The following is a 20972-nucleotide window of genomic DNA, read 5'->3' on the forward strand; positions in this document are numbered from 1 at the left end:
GCTCCTGCCAATAGCCAGGAGTAGACAGGAATGTAGAAGCCACAGCCATGGTGTGAAGGACACGTCTGTTGTTATTTTATACATCACCATCTGGGCATGAGGCTCTTACTTGGCTTAGCCCTTTGCAGAGACACTGGGATGTAGTTAGCAGTGCAGGTCTCAGGGGTCAAAGATGCAAACAAAGCAAACTCCATTCACCCAGAGTCTGAGGTGGGGCTTCTCAGCTGGCCAGTTCTGTTTAGGATTCCTGGGAACGCTTCCTGGAAATTCCCTGAACTCTTCTCCAGTTGATCCAAACAGTACCCCTAACACCTTGTCTCTTTTGTACCATCTGTATAACCTTTATCATGTTACCAATTAGTTGGCATCCAAAAGCTACTTCTCAACACTATAATATATCCGTGTTTCACTTGGAGCCTCGAAGCTTGCCAGCTGATCCCACTGAACAAGGTAGAAGTGCAACAATATTCATCTATTAAGCAACTTCTAAAAATCAAACCCCCCAAAACTTCCAAATTTGAAATGGACACTTACCAAAGGCATAGCCCACCCCACCCCCCTTTTTAATTCTTTAAAAAGTCTATCTTTTATGCTCATAGGCAAACCTCTTTGCTCAGTGCACACACAGTAATCAGTGGCATGTGATGGCTGGTGAATGAATTGTTGAAATAGATTGTCTTTAATAGAGGCAGTAGTGATGATATACAGCCTTGCTCTATCAGGTCTGTGTTCCCTTTACGTGTCCTCCCTCCCCTTCCCAGACACATTAAACCATCACATATACCTTCAATGCACACTCTCTGCCATTCACCCCAAGCCTGGCACAAGTGAGGACCACCTGAATACTTTCTCTACGTGGCTTCATCCAAGGGTAGGTTCCTGCCAAATAATTACTTTCCAGGAACCATATGACTCGGTTCTGTTTCTGTAACACAGCCAGGGTGGTGTGCCAAAGAATTATGTGAAAAGATGGATCTTATTCATTCCATGCCATTGTATCAGAAAAATCTACCATCAGGCTGTTTGCCCATTAATTAAATTGCCTAGTGAGGATGGAAGAGCGGGAAAGGATTCGGCAAGCTGTTTCTTCCTGTGTTTAAATGAATCTATATTAAACTTTGAAAGAGGATTATGCTTTTTGTCCTTCCTTAATATTGAACCCATTACAATGAGTTGAAAACGGAAAAGAAATGTGATTATGTGATTTCCTTTTTCTATTAAATTATTTTTTACCGCTATTTGTCATTTCGATATCTTCATTAAAATGTGGTCATCTTTCACAATAAAGACTGGATCTTATTCCAGGATGATTACAGAAAAGAGAGCTGGCCAGAGAATCAGAGAAGCTGCTGTTTCTGAACCATATGAGATTTAAACATGGAACTTCTCTTCCCAAGCCAAGGTGTCCTTTTAAAAAAAAATGTGATCTTCGTGGGCTGCCTTAACTGCCTCTGCCTCTAAGTCTTAATACTCCAGCAGGATGTGTTATTGCGTACGTTAAGGATGAGACCTTTCGTCTTCTTTGTAGGAGACTGCTGAGATTAGTAATGAGCGTTCTGTTACAAAAGGCACCAAAAACCAGGTCAACAACCTCCGAATCCTGTGTGGAGAAGGCAGAGAAAATGGCGATGAGAAGGGACGGAGGCATCAGACTGCCCCCTAGTGGCAGTCGGAGTATGACACGGAAGGTGGTGGTAGCAGGGGGCCACCAGGTAGCAAGACCTGCAGAGAGAGAAGTGGGGGAGGGGAAGGAAAGAAGGAGAGAGGGACCGAGGGAGAGAGGGAGGGAGGGAGGAAGGGAGGGAGGAAAGGAAGGAAGGAAAGATGGATGGACCTAAGGAGAAGTCACCTTCATTTCCTATAAGGGCATTTAAATACCATAGAGGAAAAACAGAAAATAATAACGTGTTTCATGTAAATTGGGCTCCAGCGCCCTGGCTTTCTTTTTAATGCCTGCCACTTTATATTCAGTTCACTGCTCCGGTGAGCACAATGAAATGTTGCAATTCCATTAAAAACCTCAAAGAAAACAAATCCCGGTCCTTCAGAGCTAGCAGGAAAGCACTTTAAAAGCTTTGCAAAAGCTATCATTTGTGCATTCAGAAAACCATTAGGACTGCCTCCTTTGGAAATATGTGTGATTTCTTGTCATCTAATTTTAAACATTTAAATTTTCTTTCAGTGACCCTTATCCTCAAGCACAAATTTCTCACGCCTCGCCAGACAACGAAATCAGTTTCTAGGATGCTGAGATGTGGACTGGATTTATTATAGTAAAGAGACAGGTCTGTCAGGAGGAAAATTAGAGACAGGAGTCAGAGAGGTGGCATACATTTGAACACTGAGAAATACAGCAAGGTACGTGAGGGTTTCCAGACAGCCACGCAGCTGAGAAAGAAAGGTGGCTGCCAACTGGATAATGGAGATGTCAAAGGTCCAGACTGAGTCACACTGCGCACATCTTTTCTCCCTTACAAGTCTTGGATGTGGGCATGCGTGACTGGCAAAGGCATGAGAACCCTGGGGCAGCCTCTTCAGCTTGAACCCCATCTCTGTTGCTCACTTAACAGACCTGGGAGAGATTGGTGTCTTCAAGTAGCCTTGAGAGAAAAATTCAAGGTAACCCAGAGCAAACTCGACGCTCTTTCATTTATCAAGACTAACATCTCCTTTTGTGCCCACCAAACCTGGTTTAAATAAGTTTATGAAAGTTGGTATGCTTTCCAGATTCCTCTTGTAAAGGAGAAAGTGTGTGTGTGTGTGTGTGTGTGTGTGTGTGTGTGTGTACAAACATGAGGGTTGTGGGCTTTGGAGCCAGATTATCAGGGCTGAGTTAAATGCCAGGTCTGTCCCTGACTAGCCAGGTGTCCAACCTCTGTCTCTTTAAGGTCATTATCTTCATCACTAGAATAGGATAAACAATAAATGGTGGCTTATTATTTTTCATCCTTGATATCTGAGACATGGTGTTATAGGGATCCCACCATCAGTGACTACTCAGATGTGGAGAGCTGTGCCGCGAGCAATCGCCATTATAAGATGGCGCTGGCCTCCGGTGTGCCTAACTAGTAAACAAGCCTTGTGCACAAGTGCAAGAGTGAACTCACGCTTAGTCACTGCCCATCTCGGGACGTAGTAGTGGGGTGATGGGCGAGCAACGAATCAGGAGCTGACACGCCACATCAGGTGCTGAAACGCCATGGCTGAGGGCTATATAAGCGACCCCATTTTCCGGGGTCAGGGTCTTCCCTCTTGAAGAAGCAATAAAGCTTTTTGCTGCAGAAGATTCCCGTTGTCCCGAGTGTGTTCTTGCCGGCGAGAACCGTAGCTCGGGATACTCAGACACAGTTTATAGCTAATTCAAAGTCTTAATTCCAGCCAGCTGGGACTACACTCAGGTATTCAGGACCCATGCGTAGCATCTAGTGTTTAGAGTAAGTTTTTAAAGGCAAAAAAACCTCACATCCTGGCATCTCTCTCAGCAGCTGAAGGAGAAGTTTTACCCAGGCAAGCAGTTTAACAGAAGCTAAGATAAGCAGTTAGCTGGAGAGGGAGGTTTGTACAAGCAGGCAGTTTGGCAGAAGCTTAGATAAGGTAGCTGGGGCATTGTGACCTTGGGTCCCTAGAATAGAGTTGGGTAATTTTCCACAGGGCTTCTCATCAAGAGCAAATTATAGCCAAATCTAACATGGTCTCAGCAAGAATTCAAGGTGGATGAATCTCTGCCCTGGCTTGCCCTGTCACAATGGAGCTATATCATCTGGTCAAGTTGAGCAAGTATTAACACATCACTTGGGGTTGGGGGTATAGCTTGATGGTTCAGCACTTGCCTATCATATAAGAGCTCCTTAGTTTAATCACCAGCAGGGTGAAAATAAATAAAAAATAAAACCCAAATAGCAACAAGGAAATCATAACTTACTTAACATCTGAAACAGGAAGGTCCTTCACAGACTATTTGATTTTTCTCTTCTTAAAATTTTATTTACCTTTGTGTGGTCTGCACACACACCATAAGGCACATGCAGAGAGGTCAGAGTTGGTACTAACTCAAGTTGTCAGACTTCATGTACTGAGAATTCTAAAATTTCTGTTTCTTTAAAAAAGATACAAGAAACATTATAAGAATATGTTTTCATTTTAATCCCAGGTGTGGGACATGGGGCTGCTTCAGACTGTCCACAGCAGCTGACTATGATCGGCCTTATGTTCTAGCATGAGCATGCTTTTGCCAGCTACAGATCGTTTCTGCTATTGTGTGGTGTTTGGAATTCTGGGGACTTTTCAGGGCTAGGGCTCTGATGTGGTAATTTGTTAATCTTCTCTAAACTCCCCAGCTGGTGTGCATGTGTTTCTTGCTATCGCCCCAATAGTCTGGATTCTTGAAAGACACAATTTCAAAACCTTATATTTTAAATGCCTTAACCAGCTCAATGGCTGGGCCACTCCCTAACTCCACATGGCTAACACACACTCCTCTTCAATATTCCCTAGTTAATACTTAATAAATCTATATTTTATCGTTACTGCCCTGGTCTCTGCCTGGCAGCCCTCCTGGGGCCACTTTCCCCCTGCACCTACACGTTGGCCGTCTCATCCTCCTACATGTTCCCGGTGTGGTCCATCTCCTATGCCCACATTACAGGAAAATCCACTCTTCCTGCTCCCAGGAATCCTAAAAGTCCTCTGTCTCACTGCTCAGCCAGCGGCCACAGTAACTTCCCTGACCAGTCAAAGACCCACTGAGGACAGGCTTCCTTTAGTCCTACGTGCAGGACAAGGTAAACAGGTTTTTGGGTAACATAATTAACATGAGAACACACACCACTACAGGTCCTCCAAAGAGGGTTGGAGGTTGGTTATTGTTGGTCGCTATTGGTCTCAATTTGTTAAGTAGTCATGTGTGAAGAAGAAACAACAAGAAGAAATGAGGTATCCTATTTGTGATGATCAAACTTGCCCCAAGAAACCTGACACCCTTAATCAGAAGGAAGTAGTTGAACAATAACATTGCCCCCTTTCCCCTTTATCCTTTTTTCTTCCCTACCTAGTGTTAGTGGGTTGAAAGGCTGGAGAAGGGGGGAAGAAAGGAGAACCTAAAGGTAGTTAAGGCCAGCCACAGTGCATGCACCAATGATCCCAACACTTAGAGGCGTTGACAGGAGGCTCAGGACTGCAGTCATCTCAGCTTCATAGCAGATTCAAGGTCAGCCTGGGTCTTGAGACCCTATCTCAATAAACCAAACGCAAAAGCAATTACTGCTTTTATTAGTAACCACAAAGGTGATGTGTAGTATAACAATGTAGCTTTCGATATTTTATATTCAAACAGGTATATACAATCCACATCTTACGGTATAGCACACACAACACAGCATGAAATTTAGAGATTTTTCAAAGAACACAGAAATAGCCACCGCTAATTACTCTATGTTGAACAACCCTGAGATATATATATGCATCTTTTGAGCTCATACTATGCACAGTTGTATAGTCAGCTGCTTTTCATTCAACAATATGGTGTGAACATTGTGAAATTTGTTTTTTGAAAACATGGCGTTTAATTTCTGCACACATTTTACTAATGAATATGCAATAACTCAGTCAATGCTACATCACCGAACATTTGGATCGTTTCCAGCTTTTTGTCTATTATAAAGTAATAATGTTTACTTCTTAATTATGGAAATTCCGTAGGGAAAGCACTGAACCTTCTGAAGCTTTCACTTCCTGTTGCCAGATGTCCCCTCTGAGAAGCCACACATTAAAATGAAACATTAAAAATGCACAATTTCGCCGGGCGTGGTGGCGCACGCCTTTAATCCCAGCACTCGGGAGGCAGAGGCAGGCGGATTTCTGAGTTCGAGGCCAGCCTGGTCTACAGAGTGAGTTCCAGGACAGCCAGGGCTACACAGAGAAACCCTGTCTCGAAAAACCAAAAAAAAAAAAAAAAATGCACAATTTCCTGAATGATGGGAAAGTGTCCGTGAGTCTCACAGGTGAATGTGATCTTGCTGTCATCATCGTTCATCTCCTGGATTTCTAATGAATTTTATTTTTCCCTAACGTAATGTTTTTATTCATTATGTCAGAATTTCATACAATTCACCCTATGACATCTGCTTCCCCTTCCTCCCAGATCCAGCCTTCCCTCAAAATAAATAAATAAATAAATAATTTTAAAAATTTAAAAAAATTTAAAAACCCCAAAAATCCAATACCAAGTTCAGTTTGGGTTGCCCATATACTCAATTGAACATGGTTCGACTTCCCGTGGCCAGCCCTTTAAAGAAAATTGATTCCTCTGTGTTGGTCCCCCTTGGTCTGACCCCCAGAAGCCATCAACTGTGAAGAGCTATACTTCAGCATCTTTATTACAATTTTAAGGACTCTCTTCTATAGCTTGATACCTGAACTGTTTCTTTTCTGGGATAGGGGGTGAGCGGAGGTTGGAAAAGAATGAGAAGCCACCTCTCTCTCTCACTCTCAGGTATGAGTCTGCAGTCATCAATACCACTGCAAAAGCAGCTTTCCTGCCCATAGTAGCAGGCAGCAGTACAGATCACAGACATCAACCTCTCTAGCCCCAGCACAGATCATGGACATTAACATGGTCTCTAGTAGCAACATGGGCCAAAGACATCAACATGTTTTCTCACATCAACCTGGTCTCCAGACCACGGACCTCAACACTGGCTTCCAGTGGCAGCACAGACCACAAACATCAGCATGACCTCTGCCCCGAGGCGGGGGGAGAGCAGCATAAATCACAGACATCAGTCTTTCATGGAGACTTGATCCAAAACATGAATGATTCTTCATCTCAGCTATCTTGTTGTTAAGAGTCAGGGTTATGGCGCAGTTGGGCAGTGTGTCTGGAGCAGGACCTGCATGAGTTCCAGACTGTGTATCATCCTGCCCTCTCTGCTGGCTGACACGCGGGTAATCCAGGCACAGCCATTGTGTTTGCAGCCCTCGGGTAGTGGAGACGTGCCACGCTCTCCCTGTTTCAGCAGAACAAGCAGTGTGAGTGGTGGCAGCAGCCCCAGCAGCAGCAGCAACAGCAACAACAACAGAGGCAATGGCAGCAGCAGCAGACCCCGCCTGTGGGGACCCGGAGCTTAGGTGAGCACTACTCAGCAACAATACACTCCTTGGCCCGCCATGGTCCCATCCTATTCTAGTTACTCTTCTCCCTCCACATGTGCCACTTTTTTTTTTTTTTTCCAATTCAATAAAACCACTTTCTCTAGTGAATTTTACATATGCGTCTGAACCACTTGCAATCCATTCTTCCCTCCCTCCTATTTCTCTGTATGTGTTGTATGTAGGTGCTTGCTTTTTTTGTTTTTGTTTTGTTGTTGTTGTTGTTTTGAGACAGGGTTCTTTGTGTAGTCCTGGCTGTCCTGGAACTCACTCCGTAGACCAGGCTGACCTCGAACTCAGAAATCTGCCTGCCTCTGCCTCCCGAGTGCTGGGATTAAAGGTGTGTGCTACCACTGCCTGGCTTTTACTTTGTGTGTGTGTGTGTGTGTGCGCGCGCTTGCCTTTGTATGTAGAGACCAAAGAGAGCCTTCCCCTGTCTCTGGTCCTATCCATTGCCGGGGTTACAGGTGTGTGCCACCACGCCTGGCAAGAACATTATCTACGGAATATCCAGTCTATCCACTGTAGTTACTGTTTACATTTATTCATTTGTGTGTGTGGGTGTGTGTGTGTGTGTGTACACATATCACTGTGCACTTTTGAAGGTCAGAGGATATCTTTTGGGAGTGGCCTCTCTCCTGCCTGTGGAATCTGGGGATGGAATTTAGGTCATAAACTGATGTTGAGTGCTTTTGTCCTCTGAGATAACTCTCAATGCCAGATACATATTAAATAGCAACTGTAAGTTCCTAGGAAGCAGAGGTCCCTTTCACTTCATTTGTCTCCTGTAGGAGTTGGCAAACATCTATGCAATAAACTGGTGAAACATTATTTTTATTGTATTTGGTCATGATAGCTTACATCTCAGAGTCGTGTTTCTGTGTAACCATCTCTGCCATCTTGATTGGTTAACTGAGGGGCAGAGGACTTTGAGAAACTAGTTTTAAAAGAGGCATTCCATAAGAAGCAGTAAACATAATTGACTTTGAAACTATTTTTTTTTTTTCCTGTGGATGGTGTAGGACTTATCAAATGCCAGGCGAGAGCTCTGTCACTGAGCTACCTCACCAGCCTCTGGTCTGCTGAGACAGACTCTTCTGATGGATTCTGTTCTTGTCTTGATACGTCTTCTGAGTGCTGGCCTTACAGGTATGAGAGCCACCCGGCAAAGCTCTAATTTGGAAGTTTGTATTTTTTTAAACTTTTCATTGATTCTTTTGTGACTTTCACATCATGCATATCAGGCACCCCAATCCCGTTCATCTTCCCATCCTTCAGTGTCTGCCCTCCTCCCTTGCAACCTCCTCCACCCCAAAAGAAAACAAAACCAACCAAACAAAACAGTCTTGCTATGGAGACTGTGGTGTGTCACCTGGTTTGTATACCCCTCCTCCCACCCCCAAACAGCTTTAGTTGCAGATGTTCATTACAAAGGTCTGGTTCAAGGACACTGGCTCCCGTTACACCATCAGTACTGGATCCTCACCAGGACTCCTCTAGGATATCTTGTTGTTGTCCGGTGTCATGGAGATCCTGCACCTTTGGTTATACAGGACCAGCCCTTTTTCTGGCTCCTACAGCTCATAGATGGACTAGATGCTGGAGTAAGCCAGCTCAAAGCCTTGAATCTGGGCCTGGGTTAGCTTGCTAGTTCTCCTGAGCTCACACCATCAGGGCCACCTCTCCCAGGCAAGGGGCAGGATGAGCTCTGTGCAGCCCACAGACATCAACATGGCCCCAGCCCAAACCAGGGACATCCTTTTGTGATAGCATGGGCCACAGACATCGACACAGACCCCTGCTACTGTAGGGTCATGGACCCAGACATGGCCCTCTGCAGCAGCATGGGCTGGGACATCCCCAGGGCCTCAGGTGGCAGCGCAGGCTACTCACATCAGGCTGTTCCTTACCACCCTTGAGTACCTAGTTCTGCCTTCTTCCTAGTACAAAACCCACTCCGCTTCTCTTTCCCATCCCCCACCATATGCCTGCTCATCTGTAGTAGTGGGGGGCAGGCCTCTCTAGTTCTGAAGTTTTTTGTTGTTGTTTTTTGTTTTTTCAAGACAGGATTTCTCTGTATAGCCCTGGCTGTCCTGGAACTCACTTTGTAGACCAGGCTGGCCTCGAACTCAGAGATCCTCCTGCCTCTGCCTCCTGAGTGCTGGGATTAAAGGCGTGCGCCACCATGCTCAGCTACTCAGAAGTTTTTAATACATTGGCAGTTAACCGTCTCTTTGTACCAAGCCTTATCTTACATTTACTTGTGAAGTATAAATAATCCATTGTTCCAAGGTAGATGCAGAAATGTTCAGCCAGGCGTGGTGGCACACGCCTTTAATCCCAGCACTAGGGAGGCAGAGGCAGGCGGATTTCTGAGTTCGAGGCCAGCCTGGTCTACAAAGTGAGTTCCAGGACAGCCAGGGCTATACAGAGAAACCCTGTCTCGAAAAAAAAAAAAAATATTCTATGACCTCACTCTCTGTTAGTCAAAATGCCACTCAAAGAAAAATTTCCTTCTCCACTTCTTTTATAGGAAAAAGCCAAACCAAACCAAACCAACAACAAAACAGTCTTCGAGCTGTTGTAACTAATGTAGATAAAGAAAGAACAGGGCCTCAGGCACTAGGAAGTAGAGGCAGGCTCAGTAGAGAGAAGAGAGAGTGGGGATAGAGTAGGGCCCTGACCAGACACTACCCATCTGGTTCTACATTGCTACAGGGCTGTGGGTCCTTCAAATGCTCAGTTGAGAGGGAAACCCTGGGGTTATTTGTCTTGTAAATATAGGAGGGCATTGAGGAGGGTCCCACAAGACTGTGGCAGCTGTCATACTGAGCTGTCAGGACTGAGGTAAAATGTTCTTTGGTTTCTTTCACCAAATAAGCAAAGGCTAGTGATGTGGAAAGGCATGGGAGAAATAATATTTCATTTAGCAAACTTAGGGGCCCAGTTTCCTGCCTGCTAGCATCAACTAGTGTAATGGTTTTGTCTCAAATGGAAATGAGTCAGAAATCAGTTTGAAAATAAGCTCCAGAAGGGGACCCCAAGCTATTGGATGTTTTGAGCACGCCAGTGACTAGGAGATTGGGGTATTGACTTGCCTCCCAAGGCTCCCTGGTTTTTCCTGAATCACGAATCATTGCCTTCTTAGAAAAGTGCCTCTGTGACATTCTTATTGATTAGGCTTCAAAAGGGAGTGGAGCTGAGGGAGGGGGCTGGGCAGCCTCCCACTGTACCTCCCTGGGACCATGGAGTCTTCTACCGTGTTCTGTTCACCCCGGAAGGACCTCCCTCATCAGACTGGGATTCTCCAGGCATTCTAACTGGTTGATTCCAGTTCTCCTGGTCAGTTGTTCTCAGGGAATTTTCTCCTTCTTCTATACCTGCTCCATGTTGTCAGGTCAACTGTCCTATGAGGTATAAGAGAAAGTTCTCGGTCTCTGGACAGAAGACACTTAGAAAAATGTCACTCCATTTCCTCCCAGATCTTCCAAACATTTTTCCTCGGTGGAGAGAATCCTAAGTTACAAGTACTGAGATAAATGGTTCGTCTGGAAGACAAAGTAATAGCGGAACAGTATGTTCTTAGGGTATTAATTAATAACCTGCTAATCGTGGGATTTAAATCACATAAAATAGCAGATACCACAGTGCCATTTTGAAAGAGGCTCTGAGATAAAGTGTTTGCCTCACAAGCATGAAAACCCGAGTTCCATCCCTAGATTTTCTCAGAAGATAGATAGATAGATAGATAGATAGATAGATAGATAGATAGATAAAAATAAAAAGCACAAAAATAAATATATAGTGGCATGTGCCTGGGTATAGTGGCATGTGCCTTGAGTCCCAGCACTCTGGAGGCAGAGCCAAGTAGATCTCTGTGAGTTTGAAGCCAATCTGATATATACCATGGGTTCTAGGATAGCCAGGGCTACATAGTGAGACCTTGTCTCAAATTAATAATAATAATAATAATAATAATGAGAGAGTTTGACAACCTAAGTTCAATTCCGAGAACCCATGAAAAGATGTGTAAAGATGGAGGGAGAAAATGACTTCAAAAAGTTGTCCTCGGACCTTCACACACCTCCTCCCCCAGACATGTAACATGTACACACACTATAAATGAATTGGTAACCTTTTAAAGATGAAAACCTATTCTGGAGGTTGTTTTGACCTGTGTATGCTCACAGGTACCACTCATACCCACTTACAAATAAAGCTTTGCACCAGGTATGTCCCCAAATATTCACCTCTGTGATTTCTTTAAGCGTTACCGATAAAGCCCTGAGGTTTACAAAGTGCTTTTAGACGCATTTCTTTTCCTTTGGTCACCGTGAGACAAAGCACAGTGGGTGTTTCCCACTTGATTTCTAAATGAAATGAGAACGTGGCGAGATGTTAGGTGCTCTGCTCAAGGCCACCCGGCTCCCTGCAGTCGGGTTTGCTCACTGCTGTTTCTGAGTGTGTCACAGACCAGCTGTGCTCTGTTGTGGAAAACAGTGTACTCCCCTTAACACTATTTTGTGGGTCAGTTTTACTTGCCTTGCTTTTGCACCAAGCACCCTTTGAAATGTGATTTTGAGCTGGGGAAAGGTGACTTTCATGTACCCAGGAGGCTTAGCTGGTTTTTCCCTAGCATTTCCAGATGACTAAGAGAACAGGGTATCTCAAGTGTTCCTTCCGTACACTAACAAGTGTTCTCTCTTCTTCTTCTTCTTCTTCTTCTTCTTCTTCTTCTTCTTCTTCTTCTTCTTCTTCTTCTTCTTCTTCTTCTTCTTCTTCTTCCTCTCTTTCCTTTTCTTTCTTCCTTCCTTCCTTCCTTCCTTCCTTCCTTCCTTCCTTCCTGTCTTTCTCTTTCTTTCTTTCTTTCTTTCTTTCTTTCTTTCTTTCTTTCTTTCTTTCTTTCTTTCTGTTAAAACAATTCTCTATCTGAATGCACTGGAGATATACAGTAACCAATAGGAAAGAGAGACTGGTTAAAAAGTGACTTTTGAAACAATGATAGTAAGTAAAAGATTGATTCTTTCTAGGTTGAGCCAGATGCAGAGAGAGCTCCTCAATAAAGAGTTCTGGAGAAAGCAGCTTCCTCTGTAACAGAGAAGACCTGTCCCCCTACATCAGGCTTGGAGTGGGGCTGCTTCAGTAGTGTCTAGGGAGAAGAACTCACAACCCAACCTCTCTGAACACATACCTGGAAGTTTGCAGAGTCCAGAGGACTGATGTGAAGTCACCGGGACATTTGTGTAGTAATGTGACCAGGATTAGTTCCCGCCAACAGACACTTCCTGGCTCCACAGCTTCTAAAGTAAGACAGTGGAAAAGTTTGTGATCAGCTGGGAGAATGTCAGAATCAACCCCGATGCTTACTAATTAAAGCAAGATTTGACCAGGTTATTTTTAGGTTTTCCTAAAACAGAACCCCAAATCACCAGAGCATTAAATAAACGGAGTTCCCAGCCAGCGAGGGTGAGAACTTTGCCAGGGCCCAGGTTCACCTTGGCCTCAGGAATTATCACCTCCTCGGGCTCTGAGCGCTGACATCACGAGAGAATTTTCCAAATTGAGAATTTGGGTCTCTAACTTTATTTTTGAGATCTTTAAAGGAAGAAATGATAACCTGTTAGATGCCTGCTATTATGTGGCAGCTGTTGAGAGAACAGAAAAGCCAAGTGGGTGACTCATTGTCCCTTGAACAGGCCGATCTCATTCTCTTCCACCCCACCCCCACCTTTGTTTCTGCTATACTCTACTACTTGGGGCCTGCTTACCCTCTCCCACTGTTCTCCAGGAATGTGGCCACAGACCTTCATCAGCCAGAGTCAGTCTTCTCTCAGGCCAGCTCCACTGCTCCTGACCACCTGGACCCTTTATCTCCTGCCCAATATTTTTATAACCTGGCTTCCCCTGTCTGCTTTCCATCATTATCTCTCAGATCACTGCGCTCCAACACTGGTGGCATGTCTTTCTCCTTCCTAAAAAAAAAAAAAAAAAAAGGCAAATAGGTAGCCCACCCCACTCTCTAAAATCTGCTCACTGGTTTGTGACTCATCATCTCTTGGTGTTTGGAGACAGGACTGTGTGTTCCTTCGAGCCGCCGAGTTGTCATTTCTCCCCTCAGGTTTATACAGACTTGGTTCTTGTGAGCGTCTGTCAGAGCCAAGGTCATGCAAAAGGACCATCGTACTCTATCTGAATGTCTGCTCCCTCTTATCTGGGGCTATTATCCCAGCCAATGGCAAGGACATAATTTAGAATTATGAGGACACAGGAAGGCAGACTGTCCTGGCTTAATGGAATGCCAAGGCCAGCTTTGAGAAGGCAGAGGAGATAAGAGGAAGAAAATACAGCTTTAGCCCTGGAGCTCTCCTTGCTCCCAACTGTGGGAGAAATACCTGAGAGATGTGGTGTGTTGTTGCCAGCTGGGTTCACCTGCCTCAAAGAGGGGTAGAACAAATGAACAGACTCTAGTTCCCAGGATAAAATGAGGCTCTTTCCTTAGGTGAGCTGACAGTAGGAGAAAGGGGAGTAGGGACAGAGACAGCAAAATGTTATCTAGAAGAGTCAGTGAGGCGCCTCTGGGAAGGAGATCAGAGAGGACAGGAAAGTTCTCTTGGGGAGGTGGAGAGGGAGGGGGAGGATTTGCCAGAGCAAAGGATTCAATTGCATGGGAGAAAATGTTAGGGGAATTTTTGCCTGACTCTACAGAAAACTTTGCTGAGTTAAGGGGTAAGAGATCTGAATTCTGATGATCTAAGGAGTGTGGGGCGGTACAGGGCAGCTGCATAGCAATTAGAAGCACGGGCTTAGAGAAGAAGGAGCAGGGTTCAGATCCCAACTCTCACGTTTCCTCAAAGAAAACAAAACAAACAACAACAAGAAACTCCCACAGGAGACTGCACACAAAAAATGAGTCCCACGGGAAAGCATACCGAGTATTCGGGAAGATACAGTACGTGGTTAGGAGAGTCCCTGGCTCTTAATAAATAATAGCTCCATCCATATAGACAGATGGGATATTTCTTGATCTCCTTTTAGACAGCTTTGGCTTCAGAGTGCCCTGAGGATTCCAAGGAGGGACACAAACAGGCAGAGATTCTTCACAGAAGGAATGGCCAACTCGTTTCTAGGAACAATAACATCTGATGTTAAACTTGAAATGATTTCCTGCTCTAGGCAATAATAGCTCTGTCTGTTCTCATTAGCCACAACATCTTTGGAAAAGTCTGCTATGTACAACTGCTTTGTGTTAGCACTGCTTTATGAGAGAGAGGAGACAGGCAATGTCTGGGCTTTGCTTGTGCTTCAAGGGGGGCGGGAGAGAGGGGAGGCTGGAGGAGGAAGAGATGGAGCAGGAAGCAGGATTTGAAACCTGGGAGTGATGGATGTACCACAGACAGCAACAGAGACCAGCAAAGGCAAGAGGCTCCGGAAGAGAAATAGAACCTATCACATTTACACTGTCACAGGTAGAAAGAAAAATACAATCCTGAAACACTGTTAGTTGTTACTGAGCTAATCAACCCAGGGCTGCAAATGGATAGAAAGGCTGTCGTGGGCTCTGTGCCAGGAGCAGTTTGTCACTTCTGATTACATTAGGTGACTCACCTAGAGCTGGTGTAGCACATTCTAATTAGTCCGTACCCGGCATGTTTGTAAAGCCAGCCACACTGTCCACGGTGGCTCTATGGCTTGCTCTTCCTCCCGGGGACAGGAGGATCCTCAGGTCCCCAGCCTCAGATGCAGGTAGGGTGCAGATTAACAACAGCACAAAAATGCTCTGGCTCCAGATGGGACAGACTCTAAGGTGTTCCAAATATTTCTGTGCCCAGGGCTGCAACGACTCTCCCGGAGGGGCTGCCCAAACACTTACCGGAAGTAACTCACGGAGTTGCGGCCCAGCCACTGCGACAAGTGCAGCTACTGCCTCAGACTTGGCTCCGGTTTAGGGCAGTGCCCTTAAACACGCAGGCTTCCTATGCCCGAGTCCAGACCCCTGTTCTTCTCAGGCCCAGATCGCGTCAGGTGGCGACACTGGGTCTCCACACTGGGTTGTGACCCCTTCTGCTGTCACCTCGGGCTATTCCACCGTACCCCAGTTCCATACCATACACAAGAGATTCCCTCTACATTCTGCCAGTGGCAAGAATTGAACTACTGCCTCTCATCTTTTCCCACCTCTTACAGAAGCCCTTCAAGGGCAGAAATCTGTCTGACCCATCTAGAGTTTCTTCAGGCCGTCTCCTGCTTGTTCATTTGCGAATGTCTGTTCTTCTCAGCTTTCCTGTCCTCTTTCTACTCTTCCCCATCCCTAAATCTGATTCTCTAGCTCAACTTCTGTCTATGTTGGAAGGGACCTAAGCATGCATTTGGACAGGGCCCCTAGCTTTTCTCTACCTCCGCCTTCTAGAGCTAGGCAAAACCTGTGACACGCTAGACACTGGGGGACGTGGAAACTATTACATGTATGTTCAGAAAACCAGAAGACAAATACAAATGCCAAGAACTTCTCTTTTCAATACTTTTGTGAGTGGTTAAACGTTCTTCTTGCCCTCAGATTTTGGAGGCCTGATTGCTGGTGCGCAGAGTCCATGATGGCTTGTGATGGCTGTCTAGCGGCCATGTTTGCTTCCCTGTTCTTCCCAGCCTCCTGCTCTGTTGCTGCCTGACCCAGCCCTCCACAGAGAAGGGCCAGCAGAGCTGGTAGGCTCAGACCAGGCCTTGCTTTCTGTTCCTTTCCCTTAGTACGCCTACCTCGTTTCTTCTCTCCCACTCCTGAGGACCCGGTGTGTATCTGTTCATCTCTTCCGCTGGATGTGATCGAACTGACTCACTCTTCTCTGATAAAGATGACTAAAGATCTGTAGCTCTGTGCTCTGTGTAGTGGCAGGCGCTCCACTGGAGCTACGTGCTGAAATCTCAGCCGTCACTCCTTCCTCTGGGCCCCGTTCAGCCCTTCAGCTGTGGGTAGAGACGGTGAAAGCGATTTCAGCAACAGGCTGAGACAATTGTTTTGAACCCAAACAAATTACGCGGGTCACCAGAACATCCATCATTTCTCACTGCCGGGTCCGAATGCCAGTGGAGATGGTCATGCATAATTTATCACGCAATCAATGGGAACCAAAGGCCAAGGGAGAATAACGAGAAGACCTCCTTCTAGCCTGCTTCTAGCCTTTCTCTCTTCCTTTTTCCTTTCTTTCTTTCACTTTCTCTTTGTCCAAGCTTGTTCTAACACAGGCTTGCTTTTTTTTTTCAGAGTTACTCGAAGCTGTTCCTCATGATGTCACTCTGCTCAGCATCGCCTTCCCCGAATGCCTTCCCAGACCTTCTTTGCAATCAAAGGCAACTACTCACTTAGGGCTCTGGCTTTAATTATTAGTTTGCTCCTACTGCACCCAGCCTTCCCTCCTCACCCCCCTCATCTCATAGGCATGTGGAGGAAGCTTGTTTGCCAGGGAGCCCAGAAATGGCCTCTGCTAACGGTGGGTGCAGCCCCTTCCGGGTCTGCCACGTTTTCTTGTCATCCTACTTTTCGCTCCCGGGCTCCGTTTCCTTTTTTTCTTTTTGGGTCTCATGTTCTTTGTGCTTTTCCTCTAATGATCATTTTATTCTTTGTAATTAACCATCGATCTCTTTGTGTCAATCCCTTCAGAGTCCCCCGACTGTTTATCCCTGTCCTGCCTCATAGCAGACACAGGTGCAGTGGAAGGCAAAAGGAACCAGCCAGACTAATATTTGGATTGGATTTATAGGTTCTACCCCAAGAAGAGCTGCCTTCAGTGTATCCTGATGGAGATGCTCTCTGATGAACCCTGGGAGTGGGCCAGACAGAGGCAGCAGAACATGTGGGACGAAGATGACTACTGTCCCAAGGGTGGGGCACACAACACAAACTGAATAGCTTTGAACAACAGAAACTGCCTCACAGTCCTTGCAGTTAGAACTCCAGAATCAAGGTGGAGGTGGAGCTGAGACACCTTATAACCAACAGAAGGAAATCGTCCATTGCTTCTTCCAGCCACTGCTGTTTTGCCAACATTTGTTAGCATTCCCTAGCTTGCTATCTCAAAGGCTGATGGATGGTCACCTGCTTTTTTCTCTATATGTTGCCTGACCATAACTTCACTTTAACATCTTCAATGACACTGCTTCCTACCAAGGCTACATTCTGAAGTACTAGGATTTCACTTACCTTTTTTTTTGAAGAGATGCAATTCAGCTCACAACAAGAATGTGTCCATTCTGAGGACAGCCAACAGATAAATTTGGCTGGAGAGGGATGAGTAGAAAATGTAAAAAACTTAGCAGAGAAACTAACTGGAAAATGAAACTATAGACTAAGTCACTCAGTCTAACATGGCAAATGTCTTTGTGTCTCTCACTCCAGTCTGGTACCTTATAAGGTTTCTGCCATCCGTCAAAAGTGAAGTGTTAGTTATGACTCCTATTGCTTTGGCCAAAATAACTGTCAGGGTGGGGAGAGTCTTCTGCTCACAGTTTCAGAAGATCATAACCGATCATGGCTGGGAAAGCGGAGGTCTGTGGCCCTGGGGAGGATAGGCTGCCATGGAAGCACGAAGCAATGGTTTGTCCCCATGGCCACTAAGCAAGAAGTGGAGAGAGAGTATAGCCTAAAACTAGAATCAAGTAATCCCCTACAGACACACACACACACACACACACACACACAGCCTCATTCTTAATGACCTGCTTCCAAATGCCCACGCCCCACCTCACAAAGGTTTCACAACTTCCTAAAACCAGGGCTTCAAGCTTAGAGGGACCAAGTGTTCAAACACATGAAACCTATGGGGGATATTTTACATTTGAGCCACAGCTGTAAGATAGAAAACTAGCACATGGATGAGCCTGTCATGTGTTCTCACTCTCATGTATTGAGTACCATGTACAGGGAGGAGTCCCACACAGTGGGGATTCAGGGATGGATGTTACTGGCATGAGGACTGCCACGCGGAGAAGCGGCGCACAGGGCAGCTCTTCAGTCATGACCTTCCTTATCACCAAGGAACAGTGTTTAGAAGGAATTCCAAAACAGAGAAACTACAGACAGACAAGTGGCAACCTTGCAAAGGCACAACAGGAAGTCATTTTACAAATGGAAAGCAGATGGACATATGCCCAGGCGGGTGGCAAGCCCGTGCAAAGTCCTCGTGTGTCAAGGCCATGCCCTTTGTGGTGCCGGGTAACTAAATCCTCCAGTCGGCTAAGGCATACTTGTTACTCTTGTAACGACAACAAAAAACCCAGAACGGTACAACACACTGCCTAGTCCCCAGTCAGTACCTGAAGTTCAAGAGACACTGGGAAATTCACAGCTATGTCTCCCATGAATCACAGAGACCGGAACCAGGCCTGGACAAGTGAAGTGACTTGGAAGCCAGCCTTCGCCTCTAATCTGGGCCAGCACAGTTGTTGGGAAATTGTCGAATGTCTCATGTTTCCATGGAAAAGAGGTGTTGCTGATGTGTGACTCAGGGCAGTTGCAGTCACCAAAGTTCACATTTTCCATAAACTACAGAGGGTCTTGGAACTGGGCTGTGTTTGCAGAAATTATGCACCACTCCTATAAAATATGGCATGGGATTGCTTTGTGAAGTAAGGTAGCTCAAAGCTGGCTTGTTTGTCATTTAGCAAGTGACTGTCCTGTGAGGGGCTTTCCCTTGTGAAATATGATTTGCTTTTGCACACAGTAGGGAAGGAGAACAAGAGAGCAAGACTGTCTGTGATTTCTTCTCGTTCCACGAACACAGTAGGACTGCGTTTTGTCCCCCTATTTTAAACTGGAATGACCACATCAGTTACTTGGGCTCATGAGATATGTGCAGAAATGACCTGCGCCACCCTGACCAGGGCACCGTGCCAGGGCACTATTTGCTCATTTCTCTCTGTTGCTGCTTTAGAGACTATGGAAACATGTCAAGATGGCTCCTGCCAGCGCAGGCTGGTCTGCAAGTGATTAACGGGACAACAGTGTGTGGGTGGGTGGGGGTGGGGGGAAATCAAAGACCTGTGAGGTGAAGTCACTGAAGTTCGTGGGGATTTTGTTAATGCCACAAACAGTCTGTTTTGTCCTGATTGGTATCAGTAGTGAATTCTTCACAACTTACTTATTCACAACCTAATATGTTCATAGACAGAGTTCTTAGAGAGATGGGAGGTATGACCCATAGAGGATTTATTCAGGTGCATACCTGTCAGGGATGATGTATTAGGAAGCCAGAATAAGGCTCCAGATAAACTTTAAAGGTTTTAGTAGGAAGCCCCTGGAATACATTTACATGAATGTTTAATTGTATCAGATCAGCGGTTCTCAATCTGTGAGTCACGATCCCCCATATCAGTAGCAAAGTTACAGTTATGAAGTAGCAATAGAATAATGTTATGGCTGGGGATCATCACAACATGGAGAAGGTATTAGAGAGTCACAGCGTTAGAAGGTTGAGAACTATCATCCTAGGCACTTTGGATAACTGTGAAGTAGGTCTGTATGATAACAGCGACTCTTCAATTTCTACCCACAATTCCATAGTGTCAGTCTTGTTCTCTTCATTGGTGTGCTTTCCTGCCTCTGGGATAAACACCATGACCAGAGGTGACTTGGGGAGACAGGGTTTATTTCAGCTTACAGTTTACAGTCAACTCAGGGAAGGAACTGAAGCAGAGGCCAAGGAGGAATGTTACGTACTGGTTCGGTCTCCACGACCTGCTCCACCTGCTTTCTATGAATGGTGCCGCCCACAGTGGACTTGACTCTCCCTGATCAATCATTAATCAAGAATGTATTCCAGAGACTTTGCATGCAGGTCAATCTGATGAGGGTAACTTCTCAGTTGAGGATCTCTCTTCCTAGATGACACTAGTTTATATCAAGTTAACAAAAAACAACAACAACAAAAAAAACCCCTAAACAGCATACCCTCCATTCACGATGAGTAACTTTTCGGCCATCCTCTGTATTCTCCTCTGTCTTGTTTCTGCATAAAGCGTTCATCTTGCACCAAAATACAAAATGAAACAGGCCTTACAATTCAACAGCAAAAATTCATGCCCACTTATTATCTACAGAAGGTTCAAATCTAAGATTAATAATATGCACGTTGGTAAATGTATGACTCATGGAAGATAAGATATATTACATGAAAGTTAGATGACTATTTGAAAGGACAGAAAATGACAACTTTTGTGTCTAGGATGAAGTATCACAGCTACACCTCTTTTTGTTTTTAAATATTTTATATGGCAATATGGTTCTTTGAATCATTTTTTTAAAAAACTAATATTAAAAATTGGGGGTCTTATAATAGAATTTCTTTTAAATCATGATACCTGCACCTTAGTTTCAAATGGTTCATCAAAAGCTTCTAGAAACGCAAAGCAAATGTGACAGGAGCTGGACAGCTACTGAATTTCAGAGACAGATCCTTGACTGGTAATTCACTATTTGGCTATTTGAATAGATCTATAATACATGACTGATAAGAAAATTATAATTGAAAAACCAGGAGGAAAACATGTATATTAGAATCAATTGAAACAGCAGGAGATTGTGTATGTGAGAATGTGTGCCCTGTGTGTGTGTGCCGTGTGTGTGTGTGTGAATATGTGACAGTACCAGCATTTGTATAGTTTACAGATTCTCATTTCAGAGTCATGTTTAGTGCACTTAGATAACTTGCTGTTTTCTTGATTTATTTGATGGCTACTGAAGAGAGGTTTAATTTTTATTAATGGCCTACAGATATTCATGGTTATTTAATATTTGAAGAGATTTTGTTTGTTTGTTTATCAATACTCTTCTATTTCTA

The 20972-nt window shown here is 45.0% G+C and overlaps 1 long non-coding RNA gene across 1 annotated transcript; it reads right to left on the reverse strand.

Moving 5' to 3' along the window:
• Positions 1–5936: 5936 nt before the first annotated feature.
• LOC115030371 lies at positions 5937–14999 on the reverse strand. Its single transcript, XR_003835954.1, has 5 exons — positions 14752–14999; positions 14076–14269; positions 12915–13118; positions 12338–12446; positions 5937–7004 (listed from the first exon to the last, which is right to left on the reverse strand). It is a non-coding gene; the product is annotated as an uncharacterized LOC115030371 (long non-coding RNA).
• Between the last annotated feature and the right edge of the window lie 5973 nt (positions 15000–20972).

The sequence above is a fragment of the Mus caroli genome, chromosome 1 (assembly GCF_900094665.2).
Source record: "Mus caroli chromosome 1, CAROLI_EIJ_v1.1, whole genome shotgun sequence".
Lineage (NCBI taxonomy): Eukaryota > Metazoa > Chordata > Mammalia > Rodentia > Muridae > Mus > Mus caroli.